This window comes from Balaenoptera borealis (assembly GCF_965194805.1).
Source record: "Balaenoptera borealis genome assembly, chromosome: 2".
NCBI lineage: Eukaryota > Metazoa > Chordata > Mammalia > Artiodactyla > Balaenopteridae > Balaenoptera > Balaenoptera borealis.
Genome location: NC_138867.1, coordinates 158,102,262 through 158,121,884, shown reverse-complemented (window position 1 = coordinate 158,121,884; position 19,623 = coordinate 158,102,262). Strand labels below are relative to the sequence as shown.

The 19,623-nt window shown below is 45.3% G+C and overlaps 1 protein-coding gene and 1 long non-coding RNA gene across 20 annotated transcripts in view; one reads left to right on the top strand and one right to left on the bottom strand.

The window, feature by feature from the left end:
- LOC309623865 overlaps nucleotides 1-19,623 on the top strand; it is a 543,116-nt gene that overhangs the window by 84,410 nt on the left and 439,083 nt on the right. The window lies entirely within an intron of this gene.
- LOC309623853 (uncharacterized protein) overlaps nucleotides 1,011-19,623 on the bottom strand; it is a 166,966-nt gene continuing 148,353 nt past the window's right edge. For 17 of the 19 annotated variants that reach the window (XR_014241671.1, XR_014241672.1, XR_014241673.1 and 14 more), the window contains 4 exons: nucleotides 19,284-19,529; nucleotides 10,172-10,417; nucleotides 8,769-8,814; nucleotides 1,011-1,246 (listed from right to left, as the gene is read on the bottom strand). The gene's annotated coding sequence lies outside the window, so the exon portion shown is untranslated. Of the gene's footprint in view, nucleotides 1,247-4,792; nucleotides 4,859-8,768; nucleotides 8,815-10,171; nucleotides 10,418-19,283; nucleotides 19,530-19,623 lie in introns of all 19 variants that reach the window. The other 2 variants (XR_014241678.1, XR_014241680.1) reach the window with 2 other exon arrangements.

The following is a 19,623-nucleotide window of genomic DNA, read 5'->3' as shown; positions in this document are numbered from 1 at the left end:
GCTAGAGGCTAGAAGCTATTTTTCCCTGGCTCTTGCTCCCACTGAAAAATGCATTTCTCACGGAGGGAAAAATTGTAAAAACAGATACAAAGTTTATTATTAGAGACATAGCACAAGAAGAAGTGGGAGAGCACACAGAGAACCAGTTTGTTTAGTGAAGACAGAAGCAAGGCAGAGATGCACACCTGGAGAGAAAGGGTGTGGGCATCCTCCTTAATGAGAAGGAACACAGTAAAGAGGCAGTTAAATCATTTATGTAGGTCAGTTCTTCCGGGTCTTTGTTTACCTTTGGCCAATTATCTGGTTCTTTTTCCACACCTGACCTGCCCCAGGGCCCTCCCCAACATGCGTGCGCAACTTTTTTCCAAGATGGATTCCAGCCCAGAGGCCTATGGGGCAGCCTTAGTATCACATATTATGTGAGGGTGGTGCCCCCTCCTTTTTGACCCCCAACGAGCCTTTCTGTGCATGTGCAGTGTCTTCCTTGCCCCAAGGATGGGAAATATGTGACCTCTTGATCCTTTCCTCAAACAGGGTTTAGCCCCTCTCTGTTCCTGCCGTGACTGTTATCTTAAGGTGTCCACAGGAGACAAAGCCTAGCTATTTACCCTGTTTCTGTTGTTACTTCCATTTCAGAGAGCAAAGAGGTGGCTGATTGTAAATGCCTAAACTGGAGCCCACCTAGCTCCTGTCTCAGGAAATGCAAACAGGAGGCTAGTTGCAAGTGTCCAGGCTGAAGCCCATCTTTTTCTCGCCCCAATAAACGTAAATAGGAGGCCAGTTGTAAATGCTTAGCCTGGAGCCCACCTATCTCCTGTCTCAATAAGCTTCTACAGAACAGTTTAAAAGGGGTCATCCCAGAAAATGTGTGAAGCATTTTGGGAAACATCTCAACCCGTGGAAGAATAAAAAGCAAATAATGATAGGACATGGAGTCAAATCTTTCTTTTTGTACAATGCTGTTTTGGTTATCTTTTGCTATGTTAATAAATCATCCCCAAACTTAGTGGTTTAGAACAACAACGATCATTTATTTATTTGCTCATGATTTTGCAGTTGGGTGGAGCCTGGTGGGGACAATTCATAACTACTCCAAGTGGCATCAGCAGGGTCAGTTTGGCAGGAGCTGGAAGATGCATTTTCCAGATGATTCACTCACGTGGCTGGGAGTTCACCTGGGCTATCTACAAGTGAAGAATCATGGGCTTCTCCACGTGGCTGCTTGGGCTGCCCCACAGCATGGCAGCTGGATTCCAGAAGGGAGAGAGCAGAAGAAGCCAGTCTTGTCAAAGCTAGACCTTGCACTGGCACAGCATCATTTCTGAGGGTGGAGAAATACAGCCCACTTCTCAGTGTAGACAAAGAACTTGTGACTATCTTCGATCCAACATAGATGCTGTAGTCCTTTCACATCCATATTTTTTGGGAGGTGGTGGGAGGTGGTTTAAGAGAATTTTTTAAATCTTTTTTTTTATTGAAGTGTGGTTGATTTACAATCTTGTGTCACTTTCAAGTGTACAGCAAAGTGATTCAATTATACATTTTTTTCAGATTCTTTTCCATTATAGGTTACTATAAGATATTGAATATAGTTCCCTGTGCCATACAGTAAATCCTTATTATCTATTTTATATACACATCCATATTTTTAGTTGATCCACCCAGCAACATTTTTTCACCTTGAATAATTTATTTATTTAATAAGCTTGAAATAAATATGACAAAATCTTAACTGTATATGCATGCGTGGAACACAAATGTTTGCTATCATCATCTCTGCATACTTTTTCTGTTTTCTTTAAAATTTTAAATTAGTAGGCTTTATTTTTTAGAACAGTTTCAGATTTACAGGAAAAATTGCAAAGATTCTACAGAGTCCTCATTTAATCCTCCACTCCACACTCACAGTTCCCCTGTTATTGGCATCTTACGTTAGTATGGTACATTTGTCGCCATTAATGAACTAATATTCACATCTTATTATTGAATTTCATCATTTATTCAGAGTTCCGTGGTTTTATGTTGTTTTTTTTTTCTGTTCCAGGATCGCATCTAGGATGCCACATTACATTTAGCTGTTCACAGCGCTTTAGGTTCCTCTGGGCTGTGACAGTTTCTCAGACTTTCCTTGTTTTTGATGACCTTGACAGTTTGGAGGAGCACTGGTAAGGTACAGTGTAGGATGCCCTATTATTGGGATCTGTGGGAAATCTAACCATGGGAAAAACACCAGTGGTTTTCTCATGGTTAGATTGAGGTTATGGTTTGGGGGAAGGAAGATCACAGAGGTAAAGTGCTATTTTCATCACAGCATATCAAGGGTACATGCTATCAACATGATTTATGATTGCTGGTGTTGACCTTGATCGCCTAGCAGAGGTATGTTTGTCAGGTCTCTCCATTGTAAAGTTCCTCTTACTTGGAAGGAAGTTGCTGTGTGCAGCCCATATGCTTCCCTCCTTTAAGATGAAGTATCTGCATAAATTATCTGGAACTCATCTGCAAGGGAGATTTGTCTCTTCTCCCTTATTTATTAATTTATCAATCATTTGTTTACGTCAGTACCAACTCATGGATATTTATTTTATACTTTGGATTATAATGCAATACTTACTTTATTTTGTTGCTCAAATTAGCTGCCAGTGGCTCTTTCATTTATTCAGCAACATTTTGTTTTGGATATTATCATTGCCAGGAGAAAGATAAGAAAAAGGCAGTTCATCCAAGTGATGAGACAAGCCCAAGACATGGCAGCCCACCTCTGACTTCCAAATCTCCATTGTACCTACTCAGCCCACCAGGGCCCTTTGCTGTTGCCCAAAGGACTGGCTGAGATCACCAGGAAGCTCCTCCTAGAAAGTCAAGCAGGTTACCGCTAGTTGTAGGAGGTCCTTGTGTGTGTGGCCTCTCCACAGTCTGAAAGTTCATAACCAAGGGAAGGGTAATTATATACCTCAACAGAGAAACAAAAAAACCATCTGAACAGCACTGGGTCATAATGAAGCGGTTCAAGGCTCCATAAATAGTGCTGCCCTAGTCTTCAACCATCTCTGAAGCAAATTAAAGCTTGCCTTCATGCTTGGCATGAACTTGTTGCCCTGCCCCACCCCCGGGTCTACACGGGTCTTCACCAGGAGCACCATCCATGAACAATGGACCGAGATCTGAGAACACTTACACAAGCCCGACATACAGGAGTTGAGCGTGCAGTGACCCCCTCTCGACATATAGTGATCTGGAACCCCACAAACCATCTCCACATGGGCTACCCACCCCCAGGCACGAGTGCCCTGGTCATGGGCAATGATTGCACAAATACTTCTCTTTGTATCCAGCAGGGAACAATCTTGAGAAATAAACTAGCTCTAGATGGAAAGTATAAAAATACCACCATAAAGAAGGTCTCATTTGAAGAAACGTTCATACCCTTCAAGGGTCTACATTGTGTCTGCGGCTCAGACATGTGGCTGTGTTTGGAGGAAAAGGCTATTTCAACCTTGATCTCAATGATGTGTTCAGGAAGTCATTCAAAGGCGAGGCGTATTTCAATACCCAAGTTCGCATCCACATAGAGCAAATCCTGTATAGACTGCTATTAAAAACTTACCTAACACAGAAAATGCTTTTAAATCCAACACCTCTCTTTGCCAGTATTTTTTAAAACAAAGCTGTAACGGCCAACAGGCACATGAAAAGATGCTCATCGTCACTAATTACTAGGGAAATGCAAATCAAAACTATAGTGAGGTACCACCTCACACCGGTCAGAATGGCCATCACCAAAAAGTTTACAAATAATAAATGCTGGAGAGGGTGTGGAGAAAAAGGACCCTCCTACACTGTTGGGAATGTAAATTGGTGCAGCCGCTATAAAGAACAATATAGGGGTTCCTTCAAAAACTAAATATAGAGTTACCATATGATCCAGCAATCCCACTCCTGGGCATATATCTGGAGAAAACTCTAATTTGAAAAGATACATGCACCTCAATGTTCATAGGGGCACTATTTACAATAGCCAAGACATGGAAGCAAACTAAATGTCCATCGACAGATGAAAGGATAAAGATGTGGTATATGTATATATATAATGGAATATTATTCAGCCATAACAAATGAAATAATGCCATTTGCAGCAAAATGGATGGACTTAGAGATTATCATATTAAGTGAAGTAAGTCAGACAGAGAAAGACAAATATCACATGATATCACTTATATGTGGAATCTTAAAAGATGATACAAGTGAACTTATTTGCAAAACAGAAACAGACTCACAGACTTAGAAACAAAACTTATGGTTACCAAAGGGGAAAGGCAGGGGAGGGAAAAATTAGGAGTTTGGGATTAACATATACACACTACTATATATAAAACAGATAATCAACAAGGACCTACTGTATAGCACAGGGAACTATATTCAATATTCAATATCTTGTCATAAACTATATTGGAAAAGAAAAAAAGCTGTATTATAAGGTATTCCAAACATAGAAGCAAGTCTCGAGAATACACATGGCTTTTAACTTTTAACCAAGCTTATCGTCTTAACACTGTGCTATATTTGCACAGTTCTTTATTTTTTTAAAGAAAGAAAACATTGTAGAAGCCCTTGCAGTCTCTGTGTACATCCCCATTTCTTGTCCCACTGCCCTTCACCTGCCCTTAGCTAACGCTGGTATTCTCGGCCATTCACACCAGACTCTTCTCTCCTGCCACTCACAACCTGTCCACTTGGTCAGGAGCGCAGCGCTAGGTAAATGCATCAGGAAGTGTGCATTGGGGGGACTCACTTATCAGAACTGCTCAGCTAAAGAACGGGACTGCTGAGCGCAACCGTCAGGAAGAGGAGATGGGGCCTTGAGGAGAGAATGGACAAAAAATACGGTGTAGAACTTGAAACACATTTCAACCTCCTGAAGGCAAAACAGGCTGCATCAGATAATATTATCTGTTTTGCCTAAACTCTCCTTTGTTTTTCTTAAGTCACTGTGCCCGTGATGAAAATGATTTCACATGCCAACATTAAAAAAAATCTTATGTTCTTCATTCTCTTAAGAACTGAGGGAGGAGGAGGAGACTCAGAGCTGGAGGAGCAGGGAAGGGCAGGGCAGGGCAGGGCAGGGCATTGGGAAACGTGGGTGAGGTCAGCATTGATCCGGCTACATAACACTGTTAAGGTCCAAAGACATAGTAAGTGTTATCAGACTTCTAAAACATGTTTGATAGGCTAGGGGATGTTTGAGCAGGCTAGTGGGTTCCAAAAATCTATTTCTGCAAGATCTCTGCTGACTGAGTTAAGGCTCTATGGATGGGTTCTTTCAGAAACATCAACTGAATCAAGATAAAAACAAACAAAGGCAGGGAGACCCCAAACCATACTTACTTGCTAAATTTCCAACCAAACTGAATTTAAATTTTGTTAGTGAACCCTGAACTGAATCCAACCAAAGTGTTTTCAAAACCTCATTTGCCAGACTGGTTCACACTAGAAGTTTCCAGCACTGTAGACCCAGACCGCAGTCCAGCCTCTGAATTGCTGTCACTCGAAGGGAAGGAAATGGTCAAGGGTCTGTTTTGTGCCAGGCATGGTTGTGGATGTTTCACTCTCTATAGCTTATTTAGCCCTCACAAAACCCTCTGAAGGACGGCATTAACCCCATTTGATAGATGAGGACATAGGGATTCAGAGAGGTTAAGCAACCTGCACAGGGTAACACAGCCAGGAAGTAGTTTATCTGGGTGGCCCTCGGATTAAATACAACCATATGTAAGCTCCTGTTTTTCTACGGTGGTCTCACTTGTGCTGTGTGTTGGTTGGCCTGTTTTCAGATTGCAGGGAGCAGAAAGGTGTCTGGGTTCTCGTTCTCTTGGGACTTGGGAGATGAATCTTAAGAATCCAGAGGAAGTGAAGGAGCCCAGGAAACAAACGCGATCATATTAGTAGCCGGACTCAGGCTTCTTGGAGAATGAAACAGAGACCCATCCTCTCAGCGGGAGCAATGTAGCTGCTGATTCTAGTGACGCTGCCCCGCTCAACATATTCTCTCTCTCTCTCTCTCCCTCTGTCTCTCCTGCTCTGCTTGTCTCATGATTTCTGCCACATGGCCCCATATCTCAGTTCCCACCAACACCCTACTCAGTGTGTGTGTCTCCCTTTTTCAAAGGACAATTGGTAAGAGGCCAGGCACCTCATGGATGGACATCCTCACATGACCAGCTAATCCTTGGCCCCATCACGTGTGCTCAGGGTAGCAAGGTCACGTGACACAAATGTGGTTAATCGTACAGAAGATACCACTGTTCTTCAGAAAGGAGGTATGGGTGTGGCGGGCCCGTGGGGTCCCAGGGACTTCTGTATCAGCTTTCCGTGGCTGCCATCACAAATCATCACAAGTTGGTATTTATTCTCCCACACGGTTCAGGAGGTTGGAGTCTGAAATTAAGGCATCAGCAAGGCTGTGTTCCCTCCAAAGGCACCATGGGAGATTCCTTCCTTGCCTCTTCTAGCTTCTGGTGGCCCAGGCATTCCTTGGCTTGTGGCTGCTTCACTCCCATCTCTGCCTCTGTCTTCATGTGGCCCCCTTCTCCCTGTGTGTCTCTGTGTCCTCCCCTCTTATTATAAGGACACCAATCATTGGATTTAGGACCCATCCTAAATCCAGGATGATTCCATTTCGAGATCCTTAACTAGTTACATCTGCAAAGACCCTATTTCCACATAAAGTCACAGTCTGGATTTCCAGGTGGACATGAATTTGGGGGTACATTATTTAAACCATTACATCTTCTTTATGGTACAGTGTAGTGTTACACACACCCCCAAAGCACACCAGGGGCTGCGAGAGAGCAGGGGTCATGCCTTTGTTACTTCTTTTGGACCTGCCCCAGCATGGCGCCAGGTAGTAATTAAATGCCTACTGGCTGGACCAGAAAAGACCAGGAAAAAAATTCGGAAAAATCAATTGATGCATCATTCTATCAAAGTCCCTACCTTCTATAGGTGGCTGTGCCCAGCTTTGGCATCCTCTATTCATCACGGCTGGCTGGTAAGCATTTTCTGGGCCACCATACCGCACAGCACCCTCCCCAGAGACGTGGATTTGCAACTCTGCCCTGTCTGCTGGACAGAGACCTGCCACTGTCGCTTCTCCATCCTGGAGTCGCTCTAGTGCCATCTCTGCGGACCGAACCATGCCTTCTAGTGTTTTCCTGCCCATGAGCTGACTGGCTCCAAAATGCACACGAGGTTTCCTTCCCATTGCCTCTCAGTCACTGGAGAAGACAAACGAGTCCTGTTCCGGTTCAGCCTTGTTCACTAAATGTTCTCTGGTGGGAAAACAAACCAAACCAAACCCCAGAACTCGTTTGGTTCTCAGTGATATAAAAAAATATTTGGATTTGGTTCGAGGTTGAGCAAACTGGTGCAGTTTGTTCCAGTTTCTGGTTCGTCGTTCAGGCCAAGTCCCTGCTCCAGACAGAAAGAATGTCCCTGGAATGCGTCTTCCAACAAGAGCTCAACAGCTGAAAGGGCTGAACGTCCGGACGGAGGCCGCCTGCTCAGCAGGCGCCGAGGGGCTTCCCTGTGGCTCTCAACGCTGGTCTCCCGGGCCTCGGGGTCAGGGCCTGGCAGCACATCTGGCCGAGTTCTGCAGGGAAGGCCATGCCACCTTCCACGGACCGGAAGAGAATGCCAGGCCACAGTGCCGCTGAGCCCACCCTCACCCCAAGGGACCCAGAAGAAGAGTGCGGGCAGCTGGGTGGTGGGGATCGCGGTGAAGATCAACCGCCATCTCCACACAAGCACAGCCCCGGGGATCTCCATCAGGCAGGGGCCCAGAGGAGGACCCAAAGAACTAAGTAAATGTTTGGCTGATCAGGAGACAATGGGGAGTGTTGGGTCCTGGGGCAAGCGGGCAGAGGCATTCAGATTCAACCTGTTTTTAGGCTGGTGTTCCTTCTGTGCGGCTGGCTGGTCTGAGAAACCTGCAGAGGAACGCTCCATGCCTTCCTGTTCGGCAGGTGTGGATTCAGAGCCCAGTTTCTAGGGCCTGCGCAGCTCTCTCCCTCCCCAGCCAGGAAGCAATGCAGAGCCAAGGACAGGCCATCAGGATACTCATCCGAAGGGAGCCACTGCAGGGGACGGAGCAGCTGGGGGCATTGGGGACATCCAGCAGTGAATCATCAATGAGGAATTTTGAAAGGAAAACACATATTTCCACTCTAGTCTCCCTCCCACACGGATCCACATATCAAAGGGGTCTTGAGATAGAGGAACTAGTCAGCAGGGCTGATCGGGTTTGCCCTGAGTGCTGGAAACCCCGAGCGCTGGGACCAGAAGGCAGATCCCTGAGGGCCTGCCCCAACTCTGCGATGTAGGGAGAGACACACCTAGGCCACCACGCAGGAAGCTGACAAACACCGTCAAGGGAAACGGAATGAACGCTCCGAGAAGTGGTCTAGTCCAAACACCTCTATTTCTCAGAATTATCTTTCCTAGATCCTTACCCTTCAAATAATCAACCAAAGGGCACCCTTATCAAAGGCAAGTCGGGTGTTCCCTGACTTAGCTCGAAGCCATTTTTATTCTGCCTTGGCTACGTGAATGGTGATCGTTGCCTGAGACATAATCCAGAAACATTTCTGAGTGCTGGCTACCCGGACAGGATCAGACCCCTTGCACGGACCCCGTGCTCTTAGCTGGCTGTGCGTTCTGTTCAACGAAGCTTGCTACGTGCTGGGTTCAATTATAGGTTTCCATATACTTACATCTTCATTAGTTCTACATTGCCGAGTAGATGGAATGTGCTGTCAGCTTTAAAAAAAAAAAAAAAAAAGTGTTATGTTTTTTTTCAAGGATTCAACACTGTCTAGTCCTATTTAAAAAAGAAAGGAAAAAAAAATAGCTTGGCTGAAGCCTATATTGCTAACGGGCATGGAATTGATTCACAAGTTCCCAACTCTAGTTATATAAAAGTAATTACTGCAACCTAGAGTAATTGGTTCCATATCCAATATTCGCAGAAGGTTGTATATATATGGATTTGAATTGGGAGAGAAAAAAAATGAAAAAAATGTATCAGAGAGCATTTAAACTACATATATATATATATACACCCTTAAAAACGTCTTTAGCTGTGTGGGATACAGATCTTTAAAGAAACAAACGAAGCAGAACTGGCAGAGACCAGAGCCCTGAAGACCCCAGAATTCCAAGACTGGGCAGTGGGTAGCCTGGGCACTGGAGGTCATGAAGACCAGAGTCTATGGCGGCCTGGAAGGCCCATTCCACAGCTGGCAGCTTTCAGCACGTGGTGGCCACCTCTTGCTCAGGGGCAGAGCCCACTCCACAGCCCTGGCGAAGCCTTTGCCTGACTCCCAGTCTATGGATTTTCATATCTTACTTGTGGCTCTGGGAACCCAGTTCCCACTCTGTCCCCCAAGTGGGTTCCTTAGAGCTGGAAGGTATTGGCATAAGAGGACACGGCATGGGGTCAGATGCAACATTCCCATATGGCTTCAGAAACCACTTCGGCAAGGAAAGATATCCAGTGGGGAGGTCTGTGGACCTGAGGAACCTATATGGGCAAACAGAAAGCCCCTCAGAGTTGGAAACTCAGGAAGGGAGTTAAAGGCAAGCCTTCCTCAGTGATGTGAAGATGATGGAATTGACTTCATGGGTGTAAAGTGAGATTTAACATTGATCTCTGTTACGTTTCATGCTTGGTTGGAACCTAAGATCTTTTGGAGCTTTCTTTCTGCCACCTACAGAATTGCCTTTCTATCCTGTATCCTGGCTTTGTTTCGTCTGTAAATGTAATAAGCCTACGTTACATATCTTTTACATATCATTAATAAAAATGCTAGAGGGAATTCCCTGGAGGTCCAGTGGTTAGGACTGTGCACTCTCACTGCCAAGGGCGTGGGTTCAATCCCTAGATCCCACAAGCTGCGTGGCACGGCCAAAAAAAAAAAAAAAAAAAAAAAGGTAATCAACAGCTCAAGTCACGATAAACTGATTTTAAAAAAAAATTAAAATGCTAGATGATAAGGGAAGCCCTCAACCACCCAGGGACCTCCATGCAGATGGGCCCCCACCGGCTTATCAAGGTTCAACCAGGTGCACGCTCACCGACCTCCTCTACCCTCCCTCACACAGCTCCCCAGCTTACCTGTAAGGATAACGCCCGATCTGGGGAGTCGAGAGGAAGGCACAATTCAGGTTGCCAAGGGTGTCTCCTCTTTGTTTGGGTTCACAGAGAGTTAGCAAACATGGTGTGCTAACATGACCCTGTGGGGCACGCAGGCAATTCTGTGGACGCTGGCCCAGGCTACTCCTGCAAATTCCACACCACAACTGGAGAGGCTTCTGGCTTCTCCTCCCTGTTATCTCTGGCCAGCCTCTGTGGATTCTCAGCCTGGCAAGAGAGGCCGGTTTCTAAAATTCTGGCAACTACATGGGGTCTGTCACACGCTGCCTTTGATTTGGAGGTCTTGATTTAAGCTCAAACCACGTAATTTTCATGGGGTTACTGTTCATGCCTCCTTCTCACCTCAAATTTGGTTCATCAAAGTCAGTCTTCCAGAAGGGTATGAGGGCCCAACAGTCCCCAGGGGTGTTTCCTTGAGATACACTCCATAAGAAATGTCAGGAGAAGCAGAGACACTCTTGTTTCTCCTTCTTGAGGTTCAGCCCAAGGACATGAGATATTTTTAATTAAGAGGATGAAAAAAACGAAATGTTTGAGATAGATGATTGGAAATCCAGCTAACTCATAATCAAAGTGCATTTAGTCACTTGAGAGAAGACAATGTGAGCTATGGGATGCTCCGTAGGCATAAAAGTGTTTAAATTCAGAACAGCTGGACTCAGCAGAGTCCCATCAGCGTTCCAGAGACCTGGCCTGAGGCGGAGCCGGGGGATGATGGAAATGCTTCTCCCCACGATGGTGCAGGGCTTTCTGCTCTCCCCATAGACTGGTGGAACTGCCACGTGTTCCCATTTTACACACTGACAGCAGTTATGATTAGAAAAGGTTTTGCTGCCAATTTGAGAATATATAAACCAGCAGGACGAGAGAATAAATTTCAGTTCCTTCTTCAGCTGGCCGAGAGGCAGCTGCGCATTTGGAATGTAAAGGGAAGGTCTGGGCTGAGAAATTAGAGGAGAGATATCTGCCATCAGTCTTTCAGAGGAGGGGGAAAGGACTGTCCAAAGGTATATTCTTTCAGAGTTCTGGCTTCGGTTTCCTTCTCTTTCAAATGCTAGAGCTCTCGGGCAGTTGTGAGGATTTAGTCACATAATAATGCAAGTGGGAACACTATTGGGAAAGAGGGGAGGAGAGAGAAAGAAGGAAAGGGAAAGAAAAAAGGAGAGGGAGAGAAAGAAAGAAGCAGAGATAGAGAAGACTTTGACTCTTCACCCACTGATCTATATACTGACTGAGGCCAAACCAAACCACAGAGAAATGCAGAGCTGAGATAATTTTGTTCATTCAAAAAATATTTATTATTCTAGATACTGTTCTAAGTGCCTTGGTTACATCAGTGAATAAAGCAGGTGAAAATGCCTGCCCTCATGGGCAGAAGTAGTGCTGAAGCCTGATCAAACTGTGCCTGAAGCCTTGCTATCCCTAGACACTTATCTGAGCCAATGAATTCCCAAAGCTTTTAAGCCAGTTTGAGTTGGCTTTTTTGTTACTTGCAAAGCAAAGTATCCTCACTACTACCACCATCCTCTAGACATGGTGGTACCTGACCAAACCCTGGTCACATTTCACTCCACATTCAAATTAAGGGGGGACACAAAAGATAAAATGTACATGTCTCTGTTTGAGAAACTGGCCACCTCTGGGTGGCATACAGCTCTTATAAGTAGCCAGGAAGCAGATTCAGGCTGGAAAGGAATTTTAACAATTTCAAAAAAAAAGATAAAAGGGAAAGAAAAAAAGGGGAAGAATTCCACAGGAAATTGAAGGGGAATTTGGGAGATAGAATGCAGCAAGCATCATTGGACCATGGCCAGAACAAGCCTCCCCTTATTAGAAGCACCAGGAGAGCCTGAGTGTCCAAGAGCACTAGGACCATCCCAGAGTCTCTCACTGGAGAGATGTTTAATGAATGGTATTTCAGGGTACAATTTATACATGTGAATAAGCATCCTTTGTTCATTTTGTCCCCTAAAACTCACTTCCACTTGGGAAAGATAATGCTCTGAATTTCAAGAATCTCCAAATAAATTCTTTTTTCTTTTAAACAAAAGTAGTGTTTTGTTCTCCACTTTTGTAGGGTTCGTGAAATAAACCCCAGTTGTCTTGAACTCTAATGGGATATGTCACCCTAACTGAGGAGCAGGGCTAAGGATTATGGTACAAATGTTCTCAGAAAGATTTGTAAAAGCGATACACATCCTCCTTCCCTTCTACTAGGAAGTAATCTAACAGCTAATTGTTGCCTTTTAATAAACCCTTTCGGTGTTGTAAGTTGCCATGGACATTCTGCTATTTCTGCCTCATCGGCATCTACTCATCCATCTTTTGTTAGCAACACCCAATTTTCCTTGGGAAGCCAACCTTCCTCTACTTTCAGGCCTTGTGGTTCAGTTAAGTCTGACTCCCTGCTTTAGGGGAGGACAGGAGACCCAGACCCAACCAATCAGAGCACCACACCCTCCTGGCCACATGATAATTGGTTTGAGGATGGTCACATGGCCCAAACCAAGCCAATGGGAATCAGTCCAACAACTCCAGTTGAAATTATTGGGAAAGACACTGTCCCTTTCTACTGAGGCTGCTTAGCTGATAGGATGCAAGTCCAGAGTTACCGTGGTGCTAATGGGAACGCAGCAGGACTGAGAGATAGGGAGAGATGGCACATCTGGACCTCCAGATCCAGCTATACCTGATGACAGGCTCTATCTATGAACTCTTTAAGATATCTGAGCCAAAATTTTTCCTTTTTTGCTTAAAACAGTTTAAGTTATATTTCTGTCATTTAAACCAAACTTCTAGCTAATTCATAAGCAAAGGCTGCCTGGGTATTCCCTACCAAGCTTATCCTGCACAAGACACATGCTAACACGGAAGTTTCGAGTAGCTTGGTCCCCACCATCTACCCCTCGGGCGTCTTCCAAACGCAGCTTCTCTTTCAAAAGATGAAGTGTTCACCATGTTGCCCCTCTGTTCATTCTCCCTACTCACCGCAAACTCCACTTGTTCTCAAAGCTGTGTTTGCAGACCCCTCCTACCTCCACTGACCCCATGGACCTTTAAATCTGATGCAATTGCTGCAGCCCAAGATCTTTTCTGAGAGGAACCCCAACTCCAGTTGCTGCATATAATGTTCTTGTGGTGGCAGACAGGAGAGCACAAACTGGAGTCCTGGTCAATTTGAACTTACCTCGGCCTTTGGACTAAAGTTCGACTTGGCTTCAGAGAAGTAAGGATGCGCTCAGGGGAAAAAGCAGCTAGAGCACCATGGAGACAAAATCAAGAGGCCTTCCGTCACGGGTGTCTCTGAATTCTTCCCAGAGAGCTTGCTGCAACCCGGCTCCCTGAGTCCTGAGTCCTACCATAATTACTGAGTGCTTGCTACAAAATCTCATGATTACACTTCTGTGTTCTTTTCTCAAAAGGCCTTTAAAGACCTCATTACCCAGGTACATGTGGCACTCAAACTGAGTGGTATTCACATGGACACAGAGAAAGGCTGGCCACCAGCCCTGATTACTATCTACCACCTTCCAGAGAGAGAGAGCTGTGGGCCAGGGTTCTACGAAAGGGCAACCCAAAGGGCAACGGCAACCCCCTGCCCTGAGGGGGCACGTGGTAGGTGAATAATGCCTCCCAAAAGAGGTCCCTGTCCTAATGCCTAGAACTTGTGAGTGTGACCTTACACGGCCAAAGGGGTTCTGCAGCTGTGATGAAGTTAAGGGTCTCGAGATGGGGAGATTATCCTGCATTATCCGCGTGGGCTCAATGGAATCACAAAGATCCTTATAAGAGCGACGCGGGTGGCAGTGAGAGTCGGAGGAGAAGGCCACGTGATGACAGAAGCAGATGTTGGAGTGATGCACTTGGAACAAGGGGCCACCGGCCAAGGGATGCACGTGGCCTCTGGAAGGTAATAAAAGGCAAGGAAAGGAATTCTCCTCTAAGGCCTCCAAAACTGGACTCCTTGAACTGGAAAACCTTGACTTCTGGACTCCAGAACTGTAAGAGAATAAATCTGTGCTGTTTTAAGCCACTGTGTTTATGGTACTAGGAAACGAATTCAGGTCACATGGGTCAAGATGCCAGCAACAGCTCCCTGGTTCTGGTCCTTGTGGTGGGGAAGAAGCTACAGGTGCATGATAGCCTCCCCATCCCGTAGTTCCCAGGACACCCTGGCCCTTCTCCTCCCGTGGAGGAGACCCCTGAGCTCAGACGCAGAACCCTGCTAATCAGACAAAACTGGCTGCAGTCTCTGAGGAGCAGGGAGACACATTCCTCCACTAGGCACTGACTTAGCTATAGCTGCATGGGATGCGGCATCTCCCACTGACACTTCCCTGCCAGAAGCACTGTATAAACAAAGGATGGCTGACATCTCAGAGAAGATGTGCATCAAAGATGTGCTGACTGAATGCAGGAAAACCGTGCATATTAGTTTCCTGGGGGGGCCACTGTAACAAATTACTGCAAACTTAGTGGCTTAAAAAAAAAAACCCAGAAATTCATTCCTTTATACTTCTGGAGGCCAGGAGTCTGAAATCAGTCTCACTGGCTAAAGTCAGGGTGTCAGCATAGTGGATCCTTTGGGAACCACTGAGGGGAGCACCAACTATAGAAACCAGTGGTTATTTTGCGGTCATTACAAAAGTCAATAGAAATAACTGCAAGCTAAATCAAACCTACCAAACAGAGTAATCTATTTTCAATGCGGAGTTCTCTCTGGGCGAAGCCAAGCTAGTTTCTTCTGGCCATTTCTGTCCTTTATACTAATGCTTTATTGGCGAGAATTCTAGCAATCTGCATTCAAGGTTGTGTGCTCATGTGTCCCCTTCCCTCCACTGGACCTGCTGAGACTTAGACTTAACTGTGTATCCATGCATGGGCGCCAGGAGGGAGAGCGGCTTCTACTGGATGTAACCCAATGGGTTAGAGCCTGTCCACACTGGCTTTTACCCAATCTAGAAAGCAGCCAAGTGCCCAGAGCTGCCCTCCACTCCTACAGTCTTATCTTATGACCAACAGAACAGAATGTTCCCTGTCCCCACAGATCAAACAAAGACATAGGAAAATGGTGGCCTGAGGGCATGGCCGTTAATATGCCAACGGATCGTGCCCTCAGGCAAGATGTTCCCATGGGCGAAAAATCCAATACAAAACTTCAAGATACAACTCATCTTTCTCCCTAAATTAACATCAACACCTGAACAAAGAGCCTACCTTAGAGTCCTTCCATCATCATCATCATCACCATCATCACCACGTGGGCTATCATTTATTGAGTACTTATACATACCACTCTGCATATACTACCTCATGTAATCCTTTCAAGTTAAGTATTATTTGTATTCCCATTATACAGATGAGGAAACTGAGGATCAGAGAGATGGAGTAATTTGGCCAAGTTCATTTAATTCAGTCCTTACGTTCTTTCCAACAACTGCCGTCCGTACAACACGTTGCTACATCCATGTAGAGTGGGATGTTTCATCAAAAATACTCACGAATGAGGGTTTTGTTTGGTTGGTTTGGTTTGGTTCCTGTTGTTTTCTATCACCCCGTGATGATTCCCCCATTCATGTAGCAACCAGGGTGTTCTACATTCTCTACCCCAAGATGACACCGCATAAAGAATCTTTTCCTGTTTTGACTTTCAAAAGTCTAGTCCCTTCAAGACCACAAAGGGCCTATTTGCAGAGACAGCACAAAAGACTTAGGCGAAGCTGTGATTAGGAAGAGCAAAGCTTCCCGCCAAATCCATGTCAAGGTTCCCCAGACTCAGGGGAGGGAAGAGGGATGGAGGTGACTTAAGGGATGAGAGAAGGGGACCCTGTCTCCTACCGCTGGACTTGGCCCAAAGAGGATGGAGAGGGAGACAGAGGTCCCAAACGTCAGTCATTTATGTGTCGACTCTGTGTATTTTTGCTGTGACTTTTCACCTGTGGCAGCATTTACCTACTATTTCTCTTTAAATCAACTTTAAAATAACTCTTTTTTAAAACTTAGCTTCCTCCTAAGCAATAGTAGTCTTAAAAATCAGAGATTTGATGTGCTAATTGTATTTTTCTAGTACTCATGAAAATAAATACATAATAATTAACATTTTAAAAAATGCTTGTGCATCACCTAAATGCTAGCTCCACTTGGGGAAATGCTGTGTTAATGTTACCTCTCCCAGGGAACATCGTTTCACTTTCAGATCTGAGTCCTGGGGAACTGGGCATATGATGAGGGTTGCCCTGGGCAACCATGAGGAAAATCTGGGCCAGGGTAGGGTAGGTACTGAAGATGGTAAGACAAAAGTTGACAAGGAAAAGGGAAGGAAGAAAAAGCTGACAGCCCTAGAGACAGCCACAGCACTCGCCAAAGCACCATGCTCAGTAAGACCACTGGTTTGTGACATTCTGGGAAATAAACACCTTCCAAATATTCCCTGGGTACGTACCTGAGCTTACTGTCAGGAGCACACCCTGACCTTTGAATCTCATAGATAGCAAATGACCTGAGTTGTGGCTCCCCTCTGGAAAATTAAAAGAACTTGCCCCCAACTGAGTGATTTGGTTTTGCTCTGTCTACAAACCCACATGCCCACAGGGGCCAGGGAGACCATGAGTGAAATGGGCCTGGTATCAAAAAAGCCACATTGCAAGCAGGATGAGAAATGGCCACTAATGCTTGACCTCAGAAAGGGGCAGGCAAGAGGGAATGGTGGGGACTGTGGAGAACTGGGGAGCAGGCATCAGCTTTGCCTCAGTGCCAGACAATTGCTTCATGCACAGACAGGGACTCACTTTGGCCAGATGTTCAGATTTTTTAAGGTAAGCTAGAAAAAGAGATTGTTATGTGCATGCTCTTAATTTTTTTTCTATTTTTTGGCCACGCTGCGCGGCACACAGGATCTTAGCTCCCTGACTAGGGATCGAACCCGTGCCCCCTGCAGTGGAAGCACAGTGTCTTAACCACTGGACCGCCAGTCCCATGCTCTTAATTTTTAAGTGTTGACAATCCGAATCAAAAGAACAAAACTCTCTGGCAAACACTATGTGGATCAAAATTGGTCCAGCAGCATCCAGTTGTAGCCTCTGTGTTTGGACCGTGAATGCAGGGACCACAGCTTACTTCCCTCTGGAGAGAAAACTTTACACATCTGCCCTCATGGTCCCAATAGCACCTGCGGGGGGAGGAGGGGCTGGTAATCCCCAGGGTGCAGAGGCAGTGATGTGGCACTGCAATTAGGACAACAGGCCCCAGTGCCTGGGTTCCTCAGCTGTGTGACCTTGGGCAAGTTACTTCATCTCTCTGTGCCCCAGTTTCTTCATCTATAAAGCAGTTCAAAGATAATGGTAGGGTGTTGGGAGGGGAAGTTAAATGAGATTATATGTGTCCCCCACCAGGCACATATAATAGTAAACATTAAAAAAACATTGATTCTTGATAAGTGACTTGCCTGAGGTCACAAGGCTCTTATACGAAAAGCCCAGGTTGGCTGACTCCAAAACGTGCTCTTTCTACCAGACCACACGTCTCCCTGTCACGTGAACAGCAAATCACATCATCTGCAAACCCCTGGCCAGTTTAACATTGTGCCCAAATAAAACTTCCTAGCAAGTTACTCTGACACATTTAGTGATATGCGTAGTCACTATTTCACAGCCTGGGAATTCAGCTCAGGTGAAAGCTCTGTGGAGCCACGGGAAGAGCTCAGAGCATGAAGCCACACAGGCCTGGATCCAGACCCAGGCCACAGGACCTCCCCCCTCTAAGCCTCAGTATCCCCCTCTGAGAAATGGGTGTAATGGTTATAATAGCTACCCCACTGAGCTGCAGGGAGGTCTCAAATAACATGACGGCAAACTGCAGAAACTGAGAAGTACCTCACAACCGCTAGCATGGTAGCTGATGTCTATAATTATTTAACTATCACATGGTAACAGAGTAAGCATTTCTGGGTTTGGCTGGACAAGGCCAGGCTGCGGCAGAGGAGCCCAAGAAGTGGCTCTGGGCACTCTTGGACCAAGGGTTGGAGGGAAACTCAGGAGAGGTCTACATCCATTGCCAGGAGGTTGAGAAATCAAATTGGATGGGAATCAGGGTGGGGAAAAATTACTTCTCCTCAGTAAAGAATAGAGGAGCCTAGGCCTCTGACTTCCAAATGGGGAGTACAGAGTAGTCACCTGGCCATTGTTATTTAATAAATTAATTAACTGCTAAGGAAGAAAGTGTGGAAATAAAAGACTAAAATAGATATGCCATTGAAAAAATCAATATCTAAAAATAGTGTGCTTAAGATGTGTGCATTTATTTTATGTTCAAAAAAACTGTAAGCAAAGAGTGAGGGCTAGTTAACAACACACATGCTGAAGTATGCTAGGTTTGTGTACAGCTTTCTGAAACTTACTCTGAAATGCACCCCAAAATTACTGATGGATGTAGAAGGAAGGGCTAGATGGAGAATACATGATCAAAACAAGTAGAGTAAAATATTAATGCATATAGAATCTAAGTAGTAGGTATACGAGTGCTCCCTATAAAATTCCTTCAACTTTTCTGCATTGTTTGAAAATCTTTTATAAAAAGATTTTCGAAAAATAGTTTAAATGACAAGAAAAAATAGTTACACTATAATGTTAAGCAGGAAAAGCAAACCACGTGACTTCAATTATATGACACAGCTCCTCTACCACCATGATGCGACTTAAGGCATTTTAGAAAAGACCCCCTTTTGAAAAAAAAAAAAAAATCTCGGCTGAAGTATTATCATTGGAGATTCATCTGCAGCTCAAAGGCTTCTGACCTTCCAGAATCCTCTTTTATGTTTAGGGAGTCCTTAAAGAAAATATTCCTTAAGTTTTCGACCTACATCTAAGAGGGAGAGAAATTGACAAGCAGCTGAGAGTGAAATAGATTTGGGGAGTAGCCAGGTAAGAGGCGACCCCTACAGAGATGGGAGCAAATGGGGTCCGGTGAGGACAAACCCCTCTGTGGAACATGGTCTTCTCCCAGCTGCATCATAACATTTGCCATATTATGTCTTACAAATAGAGAAATTGAGGCACAAAGATGAAAGGAGACCTACCTCAGGTCACAGAACGCTTCATAAATATGAAAGCTGGCAGCAGTATCTTCACCATCTCAGCCACGGGGTCTGCTTTACCCAGTGCACCTGCCCTAGAAAACAGGAAGTCGGAAGCCGGGAGCCGATGTGCTCAGGTGAGGTGGCGAAACCATCGCCAGAACTGCATGCACGGGCCTCCTCGGGGGCCCCCATTTCATCCCACTACTTCCAGGTGGGCAAGCACCACTCTGATTCTCTGCCATTGCTCTGCAGGTGTCGGGGGAAGAAAGAACAAAGCCAGGCATACTCCATCATTTTCATCCACCACCAATCCTAAGGCAAATCTTTCTGCCACCATATT